The sequence below is a fragment of the Salarias fasciatus genome (assembly GCF_902148845.1).
Source record: "Salarias fasciatus chromosome 23 unlocalized genomic scaffold, fSalaFa1.1 super_scaffold_20, whole genome shotgun sequence".
NCBI lineage: Eukaryota > Metazoa > Chordata > Actinopteri > Blenniiformes > Blenniidae > Salarias > Salarias fasciatus.
This window is the reverse complement of record NW_021941230.1, coordinates 2733864-2755220: the sequence shown is the minus strand read 5'-3', so window position 1 is coordinate 2755220 and position 21357 is coordinate 2733864. Positions and strand designations below refer to the sequence as shown.

The following is a 21357-nucleotide window of genomic DNA, read 5'->3' as shown; positions in this document are numbered from 1 at the left end:
CCCCTGGCATAATGTTTGCCATGTGCGTGTATATTTACAATGAAAAAAATTTTAAAAAATAAATCACATGAAGCATGGCATTCTCCATGCTGATTTCTTGTATCTGGTGGGACTGGAGGAGTGCAATATTTTACTGTAAAAGCGGCAAAAGGCTCACAGTCTTCAGCAGGACGTCTGCTACACTGCACAGCGCCATTGTTGTTGTTGTTTGCAGTGTTCTGCGCATTTGTTACGACTTAGCGCGATGACGCCAGCGTATCAGGAAACGCTAAGAGTAAATACGGAGCCATGGATTCAACAGTTTTCAGGTCTGTTCACCCTGGAGCCTGGTTTCAAAAATGTTTCAGATCCCCGGAATGCTGAATTGGTGTGGATGACAGGGTGAATTGATCCAATATTTTTGAGTTTTGGCCTGGATTCTTCTTCGTGTGGATGGGCCCTCAGTTATGGTTGAAATATTGGTTTAGTAACATCTGCAGTCCTGAGTTCATTTGGAATTAAGTTATATTACTGTTGAAAAAAATCACCAAGCATGTTTTAGTAACAAACAGAGGATGAGGTTATTCTGCTGTTGGGCTCATTTCAAGATCATCAACTGATATCAAGACTCAGTGGAACTGAACTGAACTGTGCTGATACTGAGGAGATCTGACTGAACTTACTGATGGATTTCCTGATTGTAAACCTGGATTTGTCAGAAAAAAGACACCACTTTTATTAAAATGAGAACAACTTGCTTATATTTAGTATTTCTCACTTATTAGTGGGCAGTATAAAGTTATATTTCAAGTATTTTTCTCTCTAAGAACCACCATGATTCTTATTGTTTATTCTCACCCGGAGGCAGTGTTTCTCGGTTTAAAATGTTTATTCTCGATTTCTTACCAAGTAAAACGTACTTGCTGTATGGACAGATAATCTCACCAGTAATTAATTAATTTCTTTCTCTAATGTAGTGTTTATGTGTTATATTTGAGAGAGAGAGAGAGAGAGAGAGAGAGAGAGAGAGAGAGAGAGAGAGAGAGAGAGAGAGAGAGAATTATGATGAAACAGTAAAGGTTTTGCTGGGATGAAATGAGGGACAAGAAAAACCACACCCAAATGAAGTTTATAAATTAATTTATTGAAGTGATCCGTTTGCCCTGGGTGGACACTGTCAGATGGAGCGGTCCAGCCACCACAGAGGCCTGGTGTGTCCTCCTGAGCTCCTCACTGACCCACTTGACCTCACCATCCTCAGTGAGGAGCTCCACGATTCCCTCCTCCTCCTCTTTGAGGACGGCCCCCACCACGGTGATGACTGCTGTCTCATCTTCCAGTTCCTGTGAGACAAAGAGCAGAAGTCAGTCTCAACTCAGAAAGGAGAAGCAGACACAGTCAGAAAGACTGAGGACAGAAGAACCTGGAAGCTGGTGTGGTTGGATGAATGCAGCTGGAGGCTGAAGCTAGGGGTGGGCGATATGGCAAAAATGTCATCACGATTTTTTAAAATTAATATCACGATCACGATTTTATCACGATTCTTTTTTATATTGATTTTTCCAGACTAATTTGCAAGTTTGACCATTTTTTTCCCCCAATGTTAAACATATAAAACGTATGAAATGTATTTAAACATGTAAAAACCTCAAAGAAAAAAAACGTCAATTTAAGCTAAAGAAACTGGCTTTAATTTAAATAGTACAAGTTTTTTTCTAATCAAAATGTGCAATGAACACAAACATAAAAAGTAATGAACAGCAATAGAGTGCACTTTTGTAACACAAAAACTAAACGCACCAAATATATTATTAAAAAAGGTCAATGAAAATGCAAACTGAGCTGGTTACCACTGAAAGGGCAACAATTTAGAACAAAAACAATTTAACTTTTATATAACCTGAGTGAATAATACAGCTGCTTGACAACATTTTTTTGTTCAGAGATCTAAGCTTTTATCTCCTTTTAAAATGAGGTAAAAGATAATTAACAATAAAGTACACTTTTGTAACAAAAAACTAAACACATCAAATAGCTTTTTAGCAGTTTTAATGGGATATAGTTTTAATAGTTGCGCTATATGACCACTAGAGGGCTCTGTCTCCATTGAAATACAGCCCCTCATAATCCCATTAAATCAAAGACGTTCCACTAGTTATCAGACTAAAGGGCCGTTTCAGCTGTTAACTTGATTGTTGTATGTTCACGAAGTGTCTTTTCTGTGATTTGTTGTATATAAAATCCCTCATGCTAGCTTGTGAACTGCTAGCTAGCATTAGCATCGGTGATAGCTTCGGGGTGTTTCTATGGCGGCTGGTCTCTTGTAGATCCCGTACTGCTGCTGTAAACCAGCTTTGCCTGACACAGCCTCCACCCAGCAGTAGTTCCAGTTAGAGAAGCTGTCACACCGCACTCCGCTTGTTGTTAGCTGCCTTTGCGTCCTAAACGCAGCACTGGCTGTGGCAGCGTTTTTTTTTAATCATCGTTAATGTTGCTCTGCGTGTATCTATTATGTGTGTGGATAACTGCACGAGAGGGAATATTTAGTTAATATTATCTGAAGCTTTCAGGTAACATCATCACTCTAAAAAATATTATATATAGGTGAAGAAACGAGGAGAACGTGCCCTATAGACGGTTTAACTATCTGTCTGATTTATGAGATCGTCCCGACGTTATAATCCTTAATGATCTTATATCGTCATATCGCACACCCCTAGCTGAAGCTACTGTATACCATCTTTAAATGTGTGAAGACGATGGTGGCCCCCAGCTGCAGAGGGTGGAGGACAGCCTCCCTCCACAGGACCACCTGGACACTCAGTCCATCCTGTGGATGAACAAATATGAGACATGGACATAGAAGACATCAGTGTCCCTCAGTGTCAGGGTCAGGTTGTCTCTGTCTCTGTGTCTCCCTGACTGAGTGTAACTAACCTCCTTCAGGCTGATCCTGTGGAGAGGGGGGGCTCCTCTCCCTCCTCTCTTCGTCATGGTGGCTCCAGGATCTGAGGAACAAGAGGAGGAGAGTCAGAATTGTGTTCCTGGTGTCAGGTTGAAGCTGCTCGCTGAGGGAATACGTACCTCCTCCACCTCTCCCTCCACCGTGAGGAACCCGGTGTGGTGCTGGACTCAGAGAGCAGTCTTCCTGGAGGGGGGTGGAGGAGGGCTTTAGCAGCCTCCAGGACTGCACTCTCTGGTGTCGGGAGAGGTGGCGAAGTACCGGGTTCCCTCAGTTATATTAATGAAAATGGGGAGACCCTCCCCTCAGGGCATACCTCGTCATGAAGAGGGTCTCCCCCACTTTAATTCTGTGAGCAAACTGCTCGAAAACTGTCACTATGGTGTAGTAGCTGCCCTAAATGATTTTTTTCCACTCTGGGAGTGACCCCAGAGCTGTCATTGGTGTTCCAAGAGATCACTCTCTTCCGCTCCTCTGCAGCTACCACCAGTATCTTCACTGGAGGTGGCTGGCAGCTGGGGTCAGGGTGGTGGAGGATTCGTTTGAGTGACATTCTGCAATGTTGAAAAAGAAGAACAATTAGTGGACACACTCAGAAATAACTAGGTCATGACAGGTTCCAGTATTCCTCACCTTTACTGAATACACGTCCCTCACTTCTTCCCAAAAGGTCTGTGAGTCCTTTCATGGGACCTCATCCAGTGTTCTGCCCTTCTTGGCAGACTTGATTTTGCGAGTTGTTGACTTCAGGGGTTTCAGTGACAGGGACATGCTGAGTTCTGGAGATCGGCTACTTGCTCCCTCTGGGGGATCTGGGTCCTGTCTTGAACTTGGGGTGGATTTCTATTAGTCAACCAGACTACTTTCTTGGAAATTGTTCTCTGTTCATGTTCTTTGAGTACAAATGAGAGAGGAGGGCTGTTAGAGTTCTTGTCCTCATCTGGGCTCGAGGTCTCTGGAACCACAGTAATTTCTGGTTCAGGTGGAGGATTTTCAGTTTCTCTCTGTGACGTTAGTCTGTTCTGTGTCATTTCTTTCTTCTTTATCACAGGTTATCTCTTCAATAATCACATCATCATCTTGTTCATAATTTTGTTGAGTGGTTTCAGTTGGATGTGATTGGTTGTCTTTTGGAGCATTTTCTTCTTGTGCTCCACTGTTTTTGGAGGTATCAGTCGTAGTCTGGGGACTTTCATGAGAGGATCTGGCAGGACCAGAAGTTGTTTAAGTTGTATCTGTTTTGCATGTCAGTCTGATTCTCTGTGTTTGGGTTGTTCTGTCAGAGGTTGAACAGTACGTATAGCACTGCTTTTGTCGTCGTTCTTCGTCCAGGTGTGGTCACAATCACAGATTTCCCCACTGTGTTGGTCAGAGGTGTGGACTCTGGGGTCTTCCTCACTTTGTGTGTTTGGCTCTCAATGCATCTGAGTTCTGAGTCCAGGTCAGAGTCTGAAAGGTGAAATTGCCATCACTCTGCTCTCAGGGGCAGGTCTTGTAGAGGTCTCAGCTCCCTGTGATGAGGAAGAGGAGGAAGTGTTTTCATCTTGGCAGGAAAGGTGATCTGGTTCACAAGCCACTATTGCTGCTTCCACTTTCTCCATGGTATCTCTGTGGAGTCTTCTCAGGCTGTTATAGGCCCACCGTGTGGCTGTGGTGAAAGCCTCAAGCCGTAGAAGACCTCTTCCAGGGCCAGCTCGGCTTGGTAGGCCTTCCAGGAGGCATTGTAAGCCGCCCTTCGGGGTCCTTCAGGGTCACCACAAAGTGGTCCAGGCACTTGTTCAGGACTCCAATGACGTCCTCAGTTTCGACCCCAAAGTCCTCCTTCAATGTGAAGGGGACAACCATTGGTTGTCCGCTGAGGGGGTTGTACAGGAGGTCTTGATGGAAAAATTCCTGCGGGTGCAGGATTGCAGGGACTCCCTCTGTCCCCCCAAAACGAGGCCACCATTTCCAGCCGGAGGGCCGTTGAGCAGGGCGCTTTGTCCACCAGGTCCCTCATGTGTAGAATGTAACAGCCTGCATCATCATCGCACTATGGAACTTCAGGTGTGAGAGTCCCGCAATCACAATTGTGCCAGAGACCGGGTGTTAAAACGGGGATTTCATGTGTACATGTGGGGAATCAACGAACAACTGCAAAAAGTGGATTCGGTTCTGCACACACAGCCGATGGAGGTCCCGACCAAAATCCAGTGGCCTCCCTTCCAGGTTTGACTGGAAATTTGCTCCCTCGTGCATCCCCAATAAACTATACAATTTCCCAGCCATCCCCGTCAGGTCCTGCAAGCCCGCCCTGGACCACAACAGCATGAATGTAGGGTCCTCTGGTGTGATGCTGCAGGCTGCATGCACTGACATGGCCTTGACCCCTTCAATGTCCACTAGTTCGTGGACATGGATAACTAGACTTCTTTGCCCGAACCGCCGATGTGAGGCTGAGAGCCTGGTCCAGTAGAGCCAGGAAAAAAATGTGGTCCTGATGGAGGAGTTCTGCGTGCCCCAAGTGCATGAATATGGTCTTTTGAAGGGACGGCTTTTGCTTCTCCTTCAAGGGGAGGCCCTTCAGCAGGAGTTTGAAGTTGTCCACAAGCCCGTTCAAAATCTCCAGGACTTCTGTTTTGGCCCAGATCGGGTTGGTGTATCGTTGGGCGAGGATACCTGCAAGATGCTTTGGTATGCATGTTAGGTTGATGTTATAGCCACCATCTGTGGTGGCTATACACACACCCAACATTGCACTGTTCAGCGCCTTCAGTTGTGCGCTGGTCATTTCCACCAATGGCAGGTGCTTCTTCAGCAGCGGGAAGTGGGATGTCAGGTCCTTGGCATAGAAAGTCGGCAGCTTCAGGCAGTGGTTGGGAGCCCTTATAGCAGCCATGGTGTGCAGCTGCACCACTACCCCATCCACATCATAGATGAGGCTGAGGCCGCCTGCAGGGTCCTCCACATTGGTTGACAAAAGGGCCAGACTTTCCTCCCTGGCCAGGAAGTCATCCACAGTGGCAGACCTGGCCCACAGTCTGCTGAGCTCTTCAGCGTTTTCGTATGCCACAAACTGCCACTCCATTGTACAGTAAAAAAAAAAAACACACCAAATACCGTGAAATAACAGGCAGAAAATGCATAGTAAATACACAGTATGAAATACAACAGTAAAAATACTGTGAAACAACAGCCAGCAAGGCACAGAATCAAAAAAATGCACAAAGCTGGTTTGTAGATAAGAACCTGGAAGATGATAGAGAATCGATAATCGAGAAAAGAGACAAGAGAAGCACCCTGACAAGATTAAGAAGTACTTTTTAATACTCAATAAATTGATGAGTTAATAAATATTGATGAGGATAAAATTGAAGTCACTCAAAGTTTGATATTTTCTGAAAGTTGTGTAGACTGCTTGTACTGACTGACTATAGACTGATGAGGGTGGCGCCTATTGACCAGCCGCCACTGGTATTATATTGTATATGTAACTTAAAGGGATACTTCAACATTTTGGCAAATTGGCCCATTTAACGAAATTCCTTAGTCATTTCGAATAGCCTACTTACTTTTTTTGTGAGGGCGAGCTATTATTTATTTTGAGGTGGGTCTGAGGAGAGCGTCACAGCGGACATAATGGAAGTGAATGGTATTTTTGCTTCCCCTCATCAAACTTATCAAATGCACAATCCAACAACCCCAAAACACTCTGGTGGACACGTTATAATTCGCACATTCACTACGCTGTGAAATATTAATGCAAAATTACGAGATTGAGTTGTTTTTGCGAAGATTGCTAAAACAGAACTACATACTGAATATGGCGTCTGGGCGTAGTGATTTCATAAGTGGATGATGAGTGCCGGTACTTTTGTTGACAGAGCTCCCTGCCACTGCCCCGGAGAAGGATGTCCCTGTCACGGCTACACAGCCCACAAAATTAGAAATATTAAAGTGATGTGACTAATGATCATGGGATTATAAGGGATTATAAGTGCCACTCAATAAAAATTCAACAAATAATTAAACACTCTATAGCGCTCAACTTCCCCAGGGGCTCATGTTTTTTAATAAGGAATAGGTAGAAGGGCTGGAGCAAAGCTGGAACCAGCTTGGGTAAGTTGAGGTAGGTGAGCCTGTTTTTTACAGACCGAACCCCCCCAGCCATGTTCCTTGTAGCCATCCTTGAGGACATCCACCAGGTGGACGGCAATTGGTGAAATGGCCACTGCAAGTGTCATGCCGTCATCGCGGGTACCAAATGGCACCAGGAGAGGTACGTCAGCTCGGAGGCGAAACAGACGATCCTCACTAAAAAATTGTTCGGCGATGATGACGTCCGGAATGTCCTCCAACCTGACGTACCTGCTCCACCCGGCAATTGTACGTCATTCCCATTTTCCTTGCATTGTCGTCCATGTGTTGGATGTCCTCCCTAGCCCTGTTTTTCATTGCAACAACCACTTGGTGGTGCATAAGTCCACATACAGTTATGACACCACTCACCGGGTGCCTGTATGGGATGGGCAAGTGGGTGTGCGGGCTGTTTGCATAGGTCTGGAGGAAGGTCAGCTTCCCTGTGCTGACCTCCCCACCAAAGAGTACATCCAGCAGGCAGTGGGAGACATCCATTTGGGTTCCATCAAGCGCAGTTTGAAAGTTGGCGCATTGGTGGAATGACAGTGCTGAATATAGAGCCCCTCTGTGCCCTACCACCTTCTGGAGTCCATGGTGAGACCACATGAGTGACACATGCTGGTCCTCATCCTAATCCTCTGAATGTCCTCTGAAGACGGGAACCTTGATGTAAGGGTCCCTGAGGAAGACATCTGGTTCTGAAAGGGCCTCAAATGCATCTGCAATGGCGCAGGTGTTCTGATTGTAAGTGGTGCTGAAGACGGGAACCTTGATGTAAGGGTCCCTGAGGAAGACCTCTTTTTCCAAAAAAGTCTTCTAGAGAGCTGAAAATTAGAAGTACTGGTCGTGTTCCAGAATGTTGAGGGATTGTACAGGCTGTTTTTTTGGAATGTGTCCCTGCTCATGTCTTTATAGGACAGGTCCCTCAAAATGCTGGTGAAGGTGTCCCTGAGCTTTTTCATTCTCTGTATTGCAAATGGTTTTGCAAAGTCTTTAGAGAAGTACACATTTTGATCAGAATTCAGGTCCCTTGGGACCAATGATATGTTGTTCAGGAAGTAGCCACTTCCTGTCTGGCCAAGGGTGCACCCATGGACATTTTTGAATACGTCAATCATCATGGAGCTAAGCAGTTTAAACTTAGGGATTGTGTGCTGCCTGAGTCTAAGTGTCATTGTAGACTACTTCCCAGGCCTCTAGCGCCCTCTTTAGGTCATTTCATCAGATCCTATAGTACGAAAAAAAGTCTTCTAGAGAGCTGAAAATTCACACGGTGGATGCCCTGGCAGCCCCCATGCAGGATCTAGCGTTTCATCTCCCTAGGCCACTTTTTTGCCAGAAAAGTCTTGTGGAGAGCTGAAAATTAACACAGTGGATGTGTTGGCAGCCCCGATGCAGGATCTAGTGTTTCATCTCCCTAGGCCACTTTTTTTGCCAGAAAAGTCTTGTAGAGAGCTGAAAATTCACACGGTGGATGCCCTAGCAGTCTCCATGCAGGGTCTGGTGTTTCATGTCCCTACCAAAAGTGTGGGGCAGACACGACCTTTGACGCTTAAAACCCCTACCAATCCACTGCTGAGGACCTCAGCTTTCATTTGCGGCTAATCCCAGAGCGCTCGCTTCATGTAATGTCTCTTTCTGGAATGTGGAAGTTAGATCCAGATTAGGGTTAGTGGTTAGGTTAGGGGTTAAGGGGTAAAGGAGGTAATCGCAGGCCTGCGATTTGGGTTAGGTGGTTGAAAGTGTGAAATTGAGTGTTTGGGTTAGGGTTGGGTGTTAGGTTAGGTTAAGGGGTAAAGGGGGTAACCGCAGGCCTGCGATTTGGGTTAGGTGGTTGAAAGTGGGAAATTGAGTGTTTGGGTTATTGGGTTAGGGTTGGGTGTTAGGGTTAAGGGGTAAAGGGGGTAATCGCAGGCCTGCGATTTGGGTTAGGTTAGGTGGTTGATCCTCTCCTCCAGAACCTGTCCAAGGAACGTCACTTTCAGCTGCAGCTGGGCTCAGGATGCTCGGCGGCCTCCCTCAGGAAGACAGTTCAGGAGTAGAACAGTGTCAGGCTCTTCAAGCTTCCTTCAACCTTTTGGTGTGAAAACATCAACCTCATACTGTATCAGAGTTCCACCTGACAGGTCCAGATCCAGATCCCCTCACTGCCGATGCATAAACTCCCAGACTAGAGACAAAGTCCTGGGCCAAATGTGAAGCATTATTTACCTCTTTAGGTGAATGCAGGCAAATATTGCCTTTCAGGATCCAATCTGAGTGAAAATAATGCAGCAGACAGGTCAGACAGGTCAACGACTGGACAGTAGCATGAGTCAGAGGTCCAAAAGACAAAATGATTTTAACATCAGCAGATTTTGAAGTAGAAGATAGTACAGTTCAGTTGATTTCCATAAAATCTTGGAAAAAATGTCCACCCATCAGGTCCTCTTCATCTTGGTGTAAAAAGAGTCGGTACTAAACATCATTGAATCATTCAATGACTTCATAAGACATTCAATACCTCCCATGACTTCTGGACAAACATTCTATTGTCTATCTGTAGCAGTTAGACATTTAGCTCCCGTGTGATTCTGTGAGGTGTGGTCAGTGCTAAATCTGATTAATCTCTTAGTTAGCCCACAAATACTCCAACTAAATCAAATAAAGGTGAAAATGTAATTCATTTCAGTAGATTTCAAAATTAAGAATGTAGATTCATAGAGAGTAACAAATTCTTGTAGCACAGTCATGTAAAAACATTGTCATGCTAGTTTTGTTATGTCGAAGGGGAAGGTCGAGATAAACCTGTTGCTTCTGTCTCCCCCTTCCCTCAGTTTGAAAACCCGGAATGTGACCTCCAAGTTATTTCATTGAAACTGTATTGAAACAAATTAATTTAATTAATTAACTTTAATTCTTCACCCAACTGAGCAATTGGTTGATAATTAAAGCTATTTCACTAAAACTAGAAGCCCCGCCCCCTGTGTTCAGGTTACAGTGATGTGGGGGAGAAGTGACCATCATGGAGGCTCCCTGCTGCCTCTGGTTCAGTCTGATCAGGACGGTTCAGCCCGTCGACCCACTGATATCGTCCTGGTGACTTATAAAACAAACAAAACACATAATTCATTCAAAAGCTAAAAAAGTAAGGAATTTAAAACTTTTTAAAGTCTAAACTCTCTTCCCCCCAGTGTGTGTGTTCATGGCCTGACCTTGTCGCGGTCATGCTGCCTCATATTTTCCATCACGTTGCGGTACGCCGTTATCACGTCCGATGTTTTCACGTCCGATGTTTTCACGTCGCAATCAAACCCACCGCCTCCACAGCCTCCTCCCAGCCAGCCACCCAGCCACCAGGAGCAGCCCTCTCCAAGAATGCGTCCACTGCTTCTGCAGTCACAACATCTCCTCTCCTGTACGGAAAGTCTCAGCAGAACAGAAGAACAGAGAATCACCACACATGTCATCATCATAGAAAAACCAATTTTCTCGCTAAAATCTGAGTTTCATCACTCCTGTGTGCGTGTGTCTGTACTTCCCGCTGCTGACAGAGCTTCTCCCTCCCGGTTGGCTGGCGCAACGTGGTTGGCCGTGAGGATCGGGGCTGTGGATCGGAGCGGCGAGTGCCTGTACAGGACTTTATAACAAAACAAACACTCAAAAGAGAAAAACATATTAGTATATTATCATATCTGTCTATCAAACAGTGTGACTGGTGGACCTTCGTCTCCATTCTCTCACTAGTGCTGATATTTTCTCTGGATTGTTTTCTGTTCAGGGTCCTTGGCTCCTCAACAGTCTGATAAGAACCACTGAAAGAAACTGCTTTCTTCAGCTCACTTTGGAGGGTTTAAAATAGTGAATTCAATAGAAAATCATGAATAATCATCCTGAGAGTTTCTCCTCAGGGAACCATCCTCAAACCTGTCAATGACTCAAGCAGCGACCTCTGACCCTGCATGCAGCTGGCAGTCTTGGAGAAATCAGTTTTCTCTCGAACAGGCCTGAATCACTGCTTTACAGCATTATCCAGGAAACGGTTCACAGGTGGCTCTCCTGGCCTCTGCCCACCTACTGAAGATGGAAAAAAAGAAATTTATTTTGACAAATTTCCAGAGGCAGAGGTTTCTGAAAATTTAGTACTGAAGTACAAATACTGCTACACTGATTAATGCTCAATGACCCGTAAAAGTACCAGTGTCAGAAAATACTTATGAGTGCAAAGCATGTCTCTAGACAAACTGCTCAAAGTATTGTTACTTTTAACCAATGGATGTTTTGTGTTGTCAGTAGCAGACATCTTATTTGATTCATCTGATAAAATACTGCATTCAAAGTTTATTCCTCAGAAGAATAATGAAAAACTATGCCAAGACAGCTTGTCTTGTGTGTAGATATAAGCAGGAATTTATTTCTATTAAATGAATTCCCTCTCATTAGAAAACAGTTACTGTTTTTCTTTATTTTGGTTTAAGCTGCAGATGAATTCAATTTTTAGATTAATCAAATTTTTAAGATTGCAGAGTGAATCTCTCTCAGAGAACCAATCATCAATCACATCATAGATTAATCAACCCATCGTGATCAGACAGGCTATCAGATTCAATGATTTGAATATAAATTCAAATTTTGGGTGTCCTCAGTAGACTTCAGGTTAAAAATAGTGGAGTAGATTACATGTTCAACAAGCAAATTTGTTGACTCGTTGATGGATTCCTTATCTTAAACATGTAAAAAACAGGAAACAAAACAAACAGGTTGAAAACCTTTCCCTTTGGTTAAAACCCTGCTTATTTTTCTTAACTTCCTGTTCTTCCTCCCTGTTCATCAAACCCTTCATCTCTTCACTTCACTCTGCCGCTCTCTCTCTGCCTCTCTCTCTCTCTCTGCCTGTCTTTCTCTCTGCCCTGTCTCTCTCTCTGTCTCTCTCTCTCTCTCACCCTGCCTGTCTCTCTGTTCTGTCTCTCTCTACCTGCTCTGCCTCTCTCCCTCTCTGTCTCTCTCTCTGTCTCTCTCTACCTGCTCTGCCTCTCTCTCTCTCTCTCTCTCTCTGTCCTGTCTCTCTCTCTCTCTCTCTCTCTCTCTCTGTTCTGTCTCTCTGTTCTGTCTCTCTCTCTCTCTCTCTCACCCTGCCTGTCTCTCTCTCTGTCTCTGTTCTGTCTCTCTCTCTGTCTCTCTATTCTCTCTCTCTCTGCCTGTCTCTCTCTCTTCAGCATTTCTATCCTCACACTTCTCTTCAACAACCGGTTTTGTGGCACAAGTGAGGAGTTGCAATCCGTGTTTATACACAGAACCAGCAAATCAAAACCACCATGCATTAAAGTAAACTTTAATTCTCTCGGTGTTCTCAGATCACTCGGTTGTCTGCGTAACCAGCCAGAAATCATCGCTCGGGCCGTAGATTGTGACTCTTCTAAACATTCCAATATCTTGGTCCTGCCGACCACCCCGACCGGTGTGAACTCATCGAATAGTTGCTGAAAACTTTCAACGGGATCAGACCACGCCGTGCTGTTCTACTTCCTGTCTCTTCTTTTCCTATGTTTAACACTTTGGTGTTTACCAAACGGTTAGCACAAACAATAACTGCACACAAAACAGCAACACAAACAGCAACACATGTCCTCTACAAACCTAAACAACCTCCCAGCATCATGACCTTCTTCTTTATTTACCCCCTTTTTTAACGTGAAAGAGAGAGTCAGAGTCGTGAGGTGTGACCTGCAGAATCACACTCACCCAGTTTTCAACAAGCTTCACCAGCAGAAATCTCCTCAGGCGACGCCGCTTCAGGGGCTCAGCCCTTCCACGCCCGTCTCGGATCTAACCCCAGTGAAAACCAGGCCGCTTCAGGGGCTCAGCCCTTCCACGCCAATCTCGGATCCAATCCGAGTGAAAACAAAGTCGCTTCAGGGACTCAGCCCTTCCACGCCAGTGGCCCCCAGGGCCGTCCAGACTCCAAGTCTAGAAACTCTTCCTAAGCTCTCTCAGCCACAGTTCCGAATTAGGATAAAATTATTATTACAACCCAATTGTTACTAATCAATGATTAGCAGTTGATTGATAAAAATCAATCAAAAAATTTAGGGACATCTTTGGCTCTTTATGTTTAGAAATTTGCTTTAACAATTCCAATCAACCATGAAATAGTTCTTTTATCTAGTCAAACATCCCCACAGGTAAGGCATTACTTCCTGAGTTAAATATTTAACAGAGGAAACATTTGCACTCACCTCGTTTATGTTGTATTTAGATCCCGGACGAGCCCCCAAACTGTTGTGGAATTTTTGGTGAATCAGAGCCAAAGATGACGAGTCAAGGTGTTGACGCTGCACAAGGAGGATTTATTGAGGATTGCAGAGGAAGCACACACAAATCAGCTGATTGAGAGCAAGGCTGTTGCTCCGAGGAGAATCCAACCCGACTCTGGCATGACTTCCGGCCATGCCATCTCATATAGCTAGATCTCACGAGACTAGCAGACGCTGTTTCCAAGTGACTTCAGACAAAACAGAGCGGCCTTCACACTGTGTTCCTGAGAACTTTGAAAACAAAGCATTATTCCACATCAGGGGGGAGGAGTTATGGCCCAAAAATGCACTTTGAAAAGAGAGTGTGATCTGTATCTCGGGCCAGGAAGGTCTTAGAGACTCGGGGGAAGGACTGGTATGTTCAGAAGGGTCGAATTATGGCAGACAGAGCTTGGTTCCAAGTGTCTAGGATGTTTGGTTCTGGAGATATTTGCTCTAGAATTTTTCCCATTGAAATGAACATTTGCTTAAGTGTAGAAGTCAAAAAGTGTCCTAGGGAAAGTGTGTAGGAGCACGTTTCATTCCATTTGGAGTCAATTGGTAGGACATTCTTGTTAACAATTTTGAAATGTGTTGTAGCTTTCAGGTAAGTAATAGGTATTGTTGCAGGTAAGTATTGCTCCAGGTAAGTACTGTTGAAGGTAAGTAGTTTTACAGATGCTTCTGTGCAGGTAAGTGTTACTCCAGGTAAGTTTTGTTGGTCTGGACTCTTTGGTTGTGTCCTAGTGGCCCTGTGGATCCTAGTCATGGTCTCAACTGAGCAGTGTACTCTGCTCAGTAGAGACCATGACGAGGATCCACAGGGCCACTCAGACACGTAAGCCCCCACACCACGTCAAGGGAGAGTCCAATTTGGGAGGTTTTTTTGTTGGGTTTTGTGTTTTTTATTTTGTTTGTGTTTTTTATTTTTTTTTTCAAGACAACTATCAATTCATTACTATTTACAAAAGATATGTGCCAATAAAAGTGTAGTGTCTGTGTGCAGTGTCTGTAAATCTAAGTGTGTGGGGTTGTGTATCCGTGCAAAATAAATAAAAGACAACAGAAAGAGAATCTCCAAAAGGGAGACTTGTCGCACCTTCAATTCATGTTTTCAGCTCATTTTTTCCTCAGAGATTGCCACTTGCTTTCAAAGGCGCTCTTCGTCCTTGCAGGGACACCAGTGTCCTTGCACAGCTGCAGGTAATGATGGTAGGCTTTTTTCCTGGCCAGCGTGGTGTCAATCATTTCCATTTCAGCTGCTGACCAGTGTTTTTTTGTGTTTGCAGCCAGAAACACCCCCCATGATGTGTCCAGCTGGACCTCGTCGGGGTCGGCAGCCTGCACATCCTCGTCCAGTGGCTGCTGCTCATCTTCCCTCTCATGAAAAATTCTTTGTGTGGGAGGTTGGGGAGGAGGGCCCATACGGTAAGGTACATGGTCATGCAGGCGCCAGACGGAGAGGTTGTACACTTTCGGCAGCAGGAATCGTGATTGAATGTTCAGTGCCTGGAGCTGGGCTTGGGAGAAATCCATTTCTGTCAGGAGCCTGCCCAGCTCCTTGTAACACACATAGTCGGAGTTCATTATCATGCCCACGCCTGACAGGAACGTGAGTATTTTCAATGTTTTTGCACGCCCCAGGTCTTTTGGGAGCCGGGTGAGGCACGTCTCCATCCATGGCATCCCATACTGCACGTATCTGTCGAGGTTGCGGCGGTACGACAGGTTCCGCCGCTCGATCTCATTGATGACGTCACCTGTCAGTGCAGCAGCGAGGCCCGCCATGGAGGGTGCGCTGCTCGCGTCGTACAGCTCTTTGTAATCAAGGAAGTTCCAGGTGAGGACCTTCCTCTTTTTCACATCTCTGTACTTGATATCGGGGAAGTACTTCATTCGCATTGCAGCAAAGCCCAGCTTGAGGCAGTTGGCAACATCCTTCCCAGCACCCTGTACCAGCTGCCTGGCCTGCTGGAAGACAAAGGGCGCTGGGAAGGAGTCCCTGGTTGCCAGCTCCTCCGCCAGGTGGGCCACTGTCATTGCACCCTTCATGGGCCCAGGAGGGGGGTGGCCCACTGTCAGGCAGTCCAAGTTGATGTCACTGTTTCTCTTGTGTAGGTCTTGAAAGAAGAGTAGGACCAGTGCCTCGCCCACCAGCAGTGGCTCCGCGTCCAAAAGTTCACACACTGGCCAAAGGCGATTGATCCTCTCCATTTGGAGGGTGTCCCTCGTCCAGTTGGACAGCGGAGGAGGATCGGCGGATGCTGCAGTTGCTGTGTGGGGCGACAGTCCAATGAATCCCCTCCAGTAAGTGAGGGACATCTGCCGCATCGTGCTTGTTCCCAGTGCGGCACTCAGCTGAGTGTCGCAGGGAGACAGTGGGTAGCCATAGAACATCTCCTCCAGTGCCAACTCTGTTTGATATGCCTTCCAGGAGGTGTCGAAGCCCCCCTTGCCAGCTTGGCACTGGAAGAGAGTTTGAAGAGTCTGGACAAAGTGTTGGAGGACGTTGTATAGAATCCCAACAACGTCTTCCTCTTCAATGTCTTCTTCTTTCAGCTTGAAGGGCATGACCATGGGCTGACTTTGGAGGAGTTCCAAAAGTCTGTCAGTGTGGAAAAAGTGCCTTGGGTCCAGGACTTCAGGGACCTCCTCACTCCCCCCAAACCAGGCCACCGTCTCCATCCGGAGGGCCACAGAACAGGGGACCTTGTCAACAAGGTCCCCCATGTGGTCGATGTACTTTTGAGCGCACATCATCATTGCGTTTTTGTATTGCGGGTGTGACAACCCTGCAGTAATGATGGTGCCAGACACCGGATGCTTGAATGGCAAGCGGATGTGGACATGGCGGGAGTCAGCATAGAGTTGCATGAATTGAATCTTTGGAGGGACACACAACTGCCGGAGGTCCCAAGCAAAGTCGGGCGGCTGGCCATCCAGGTTCGATTGGAAATTGGCAGCCTTATGCATGCCCAGCACGCTGAATAGTTTCCCCTGCAACCCCGCCCTGGACCACAGAAGCATGAACGATTCATCTTTTGGGGTGACATTGCATGCTGCATGTATGGACATGCACTTCACACCGTCCATGTGAACAAGTTTGTCCACATGGACAAGTGGACTCCTTTGCCCAAAGCGCAGCAGGGTGAGTATAATGGCAAAGTGGTAGTTGTCTGACATGCTGAGAGCTTCATCCAACACACTCAGGACAAAATGCTGGTCTTGAATCAAGAGTTCAGCATGCCCCAAGTCTGAAAGAATGTTTTTCTGAAGCGACGGCCGTCGCCTTTCATTCAGTGGGAGTCCCTTCAGGAGGACCTTGAATCTCTCCACCACACCATTTAATATTTCCAAGGCCTCTGTCTTGGGCCATGTTGGGTGGGAGTACCTCTGATCAGGTATTCCTGCCAGGTGCTTGGGCATGCACGTGAGGTTAACATTATAGCCACCATCTGTTGTGGCAATGCACACCCCAAATATTGCGTCTTTCAGGACTGTCATTTGGCGGCCTGTCAGCCCCACCAATGGCAGGTGTTTCTTGAGGATTTGGAAGTGGGGTGACAGGTCCCTGGTGGAAAAAGTGGGCAGCTTGAGGTGGTGGATTGGTGCCCGTATTGCAGACATTTGTTGGAGCTGCACCGCAACACGGTCTACATCATAAGTCATGTTAAGGTCAGCTGCAGGGTCCTCCACACTCGTGCACAGGAGGGCCAGCCGTTCCTCCTTGCCCAGGAAATCATCAACAGTTTCAGATCTGTATCAGAGTCGGCTGAGTTCTTCAGCATTTTCAAAGGCAACAAACTGCCACGACATGGTAAGGGTAAGAAACAGCAAGCACAGAACACAATGAAGAAATACTGAGAGTAAGGCAGGAGTCAGGGCTGTTCAATTCATGTGTTCCCCTCGGCAGTCAGCTCCCAAATGAGCTGTCTGCATCAGGGTGCCTTATTTATACCCTCCAGAAAGTGGACAAAGTTAAAGATTTTTTTTTTCAAATGTCTGGTCTTTGAGAAAGTGGCCAACTCCAAAAGATTTTTTTTCTAAACGTGCGTCTGGGAATTGAGTTGTTTTTCGAGTTTTTAATTGAGAATATCTTTTGATAGAATTGTCATAGATGGATGGGATAGGTATTTTCGGATCCGTCTTGAGGAGATCTATCTGTAGATATGCAAATGGTGTCTGTGTGACGAGGTGGGGCGGAGTTATTGAAAAAAGGGCCAATTAAAGTTAATGTGCAGTCATATATCGGGACAGGAAGGTCGTGGAGACTCGGGGGAAAGACTGGCATGTTCAGAAGGGTCGAATTATGTCAGACGGATCTTGGTTCCAAGTCTCTAGGAGGTCCAGTTCTGGAGATATTCGGTCTGGAAGTTTTTCTATTGAAATGAATGGGGTGCGGTGAGAACCTAAAAATTTGCCTGTGTTGAAGGCAAAGAGTGTCCCACAGAAAGTGTTTAGGTGCACGTTCCAGGCCATTTGGAGTGGATTGATAGTACTTTCTTGTGAACCTTTTTGAAAGTGTTGAGTACTGTAGGTGGTGCCAGAAGTCATTCAGAACAGTAAATTTGCCCAAGTGTTGAGGGCAAAAAGTGTCTCACAGAAAGTGGTTAGGAGCACATTTCATGCCATTTGGAGTGGATTGGTAATAGTTTCTCGTGAACCATTTTGGAAAGGGTTATGATACAGGTAAGTATTGTTTCGGTACTGTGGCAGGTAAGTATTGATACAGGTAAGTATTGATACAGCTAAGTACTGTTGCAGGTAAGTATTGATACAGCTAAGTACTGTTGCAGGTAAGTATTGATACAGCTAAGTACTGTTGCAGGTAAGTATTGATACAGGTATGAATAGCGTTGGGGTCCTGAGTCATAGACTCAAGCTCATATAACTTTTGAACCGTAAGTCCGAGAGACTTGAAACTTGACCCATGTGTAGAGGGTGACGAGCCGGTCAGGGTGGTAGGGTTAGGGTTAGGGTGGTTGTTAACATGGCTTGGTCAAGGTTAGGGTTCAGGGTTAGGGCCAGGGTTTTAGGGTTAGGGGCTAGACATGAATGGGAGTAAATGGAAGGTCCCCACAAGGATAGAAATACGAACTTGTGTGTGTGTGTGTGTGTGTGTGTGTGTGTGTGTGTGTGTGTGTGTGTGTGTGTGTGTGTGTGTGAGAGATTGATTCACACCAAGTCCCTCTCAGCTGTATGAAGTTGATACTTCAGCACCATGGACAGCTCCATCAGTCCTTTTCCACTGGTTCCTTCTCAGTCTTACTCCACTCGGTTCTCTTTGGCCGGCCTTGGCCCCGGTTGCTTTCCATCAGTACTGACTTGGTGTGGCTCGAGTCGTCATAGCAACGCAACACGATACTCAAGTATTTATGAGACAAACAACTCTGACTGACATGGAGGCTACAGTGAACCTGCAGCTCGGTCTGATCGATTTCCCAGAAGATCAATGTATCTGGAGACATACTGCAGACAATCAGCCCTGAACATGAATAATATCTGTGTTATGACATGGTCTGTCTTCAGTTAGGGTCAAACACCAATGTCAGAAAAAGACAATGATGATGCTGATTTGTTGACATGATGGCAGGTTTGAACTTTGGGCTTCAGCAGTAAAACACTTGTTAGAGTCACTTGTATGTTTTCCAATCAGGAGAAGTCATCTGGTTCAGCTGCTGTGCTCTGTGGGCCCCTCCCCCCACACTGTGGACTCAACATTACCCTGGTGTAAATAGCTCCAGCACAACACCACACGCCAACAGTAAATCCATACACACTCTCACAATGCTCTCACGACTCTTATGACAATCACAGCAACAATGTGGACAAAAAATAAAGAAAAACTGGACATTAGACAAAGCTCCTCTCAGCACAGAACGGCCAACCACTGGAGCAGAGACCCAGAAGCAGACAGTGACTTCATCTGCTCTCTCAACATGCCGTTGGGCTCACTTAGGGCCCATTTACGTCCTGCAGGTCTGTTTGAAGTGGTTGAGGTCAAACTGACCATCATTCTACAATTTCATTTAGCAGACGCTTTTGTCCAAAGCGACGTACAACAGTTGGGGCATTTCAGGGTCTTCCCCAAGGACACTTCGACATGCAGACAGGGGGGAGATGGGAGTTGAACTCACAACCTCTCGATTGTGGGATAACTGCTCTCCCCACTGAACCACAGCCGCCCCAAGTCATCATGACTCATGTTTTCATCTCCTTCAGTCAGGATGTGGTCATTGGATGAGCTCTGTCCAGGCTGTCAGGAGTCTGGATCACCTGCCTGATTTATGACCATCAGTTGAGTCTTTTTACTCTGTGAGCGTGTCGGCTCGTTGGTCTAGGAGGATGATTCTCACTTAGGGTGTGAGAGGTCCTGGGTTCAATTCCTGGACGAGCCTTTCAACTGTCACTCCTCTCTCTTACCAGTGGTTTTAAGGTTTGGTCAAAGAAGAAGTCTGTCCACCAGAGGAAAGTAATCTGATTACTGTAGTCTTCAAGTGAGGAACCCTGTGGGACAGGAGGACACCAGTCATGGAGTTTGGACATTTAAAGAGCAGCTGCAGCCTTTTTCATTCCACTCTGACTGAAGGAGTCCTGCTGCTCAGACTTCACGATAACACTGCTGTATTAGTTGTGTTTCAGGAGGAGGCCAGAGGGGGGCGCCAAGAAAGACCATGGAGAGGATTGTGGAGGAGCAGCAGCAGAAACAAAGAATCAAGGCCTTTCTCTGAAGCAGCTGTCTGCTCAAGTCATTTGAATCCAGGCTGAATTGTTGTCAACACAGCTGTCAACAGAGCAGGAAACAGATCAGGAAGAAAGTAGGAACAGAGCAGCAGACAGACCACCAAGAAAAGATCCAGGAGAGTCCAGGAAGAGCCGCATTTTCATCCTCTGCTTTTCAACAAATAAACCATCAACTAAAGAGAAACTAGCCTGACTGGAAACTCTGTTTCCTGCTCTGTTGGTTCACTGCTGCTCCACCTGTGGAGTCCTGATGACAACTGGAAAACTCTCTTTACTGCTGTGACGCCAAAGAACTGCTGACTGCGGCTGTTTCCTCCCGTTTCCATGGAGACCAGCGGCAGCAGTTTTCTAAAAGTGTTTTCAGAGGCTGTGAGCAGCGTGGTGGTGGAAAGAGGACGGAACAAGAAATAGTTCAACAGACTTTATTAGAACAAACATTGAACATGTTCCCAAATCAATCCAGTCAGGAGGGAATTCTCTGTGTTTCCTTCTAAACCAATGAAACAAAGCTCTCAGACAGGAAAAGAGTTCTCTGACTATCAGCTGACATCAAGACTTCAATCAGGAGTTTAAGCTTCAGAGAAGATGAGAAGAAAACAGAAGAAACAAGAAACCAGCTTCACTAAATTTTTTTTTTTTTTTTTTTTTTTTTTTTCCCTTGTCCTGTTCAGCAGCTGGGGCGTGCAATATTGTATGATTGTAGCCTTTTACTATCCGAACAGATTTTAATGTTAGCAGCAGGACGAGACTGAGTCTCCTCCTGCTTAAAGCTGGCATCCGGCATGGCTGCCGGACAGGACCGGGACGGAAATGCTCAGAGAGCAGGGACAGAAAGAGAGAAAGATAAAGACAGGGAGAACGGAAGGGGGGGGGGGGGGGGGGGGGGGGCACAACCTATGTACAAAGTCACAATACAAAACAGTGTTGTCGACGCAACCCAGAACAATCCCAAACCCCCAATCTGGACAACACCAAAACAGAGCCGACAACCAACACAGAAAATTACAGAACCATACATACATTTTTTTTTTTTTTTTTTTTTTTCCCGAACCATATTAGTGAACAGACCAGGCCACAAAATAAAAGGAGGTGTAGGGGAGGAAGGAAATGCAAGGACACCACAAACCCTTTTTTTTTTTTTTTTTTTTTTTTTTTTTTTTTTAGAATATAGCTAGTCGTAACTAGTAGTAAACTCGGGGCGTGCATCAAGAGAGGTCTGCTACAGATCACCATTAGTCCAACCACCACAAGAAGACAAGGTAACCCAGTGTGTGAAGAGTG

At 45.9% G+C, this 21357-nt stretch overlaps 1 long non-coding RNA gene across 1 annotated transcript; it reads right to left on the bottom strand.

Annotated features, from left to right (window-relative positions):
* Positions 1-3399: 3399 nt before the first annotated feature.
* On the bottom strand, positions 3400-20698 carry LOC115384187 (uncharacterized). The gene is made up of 3 exons (XR_003930852.1): positions 20498-20698; positions 15728-15732; positions 3400-3410 (listed from the first exon to the last, which is right to left on the bottom strand). It is a non-coding gene; the product is annotated as an uncharacterized LOC115384187 (long non-coding RNA).
* Between the last annotated feature and the right edge of the window lie 659 nt (positions 20699-21357).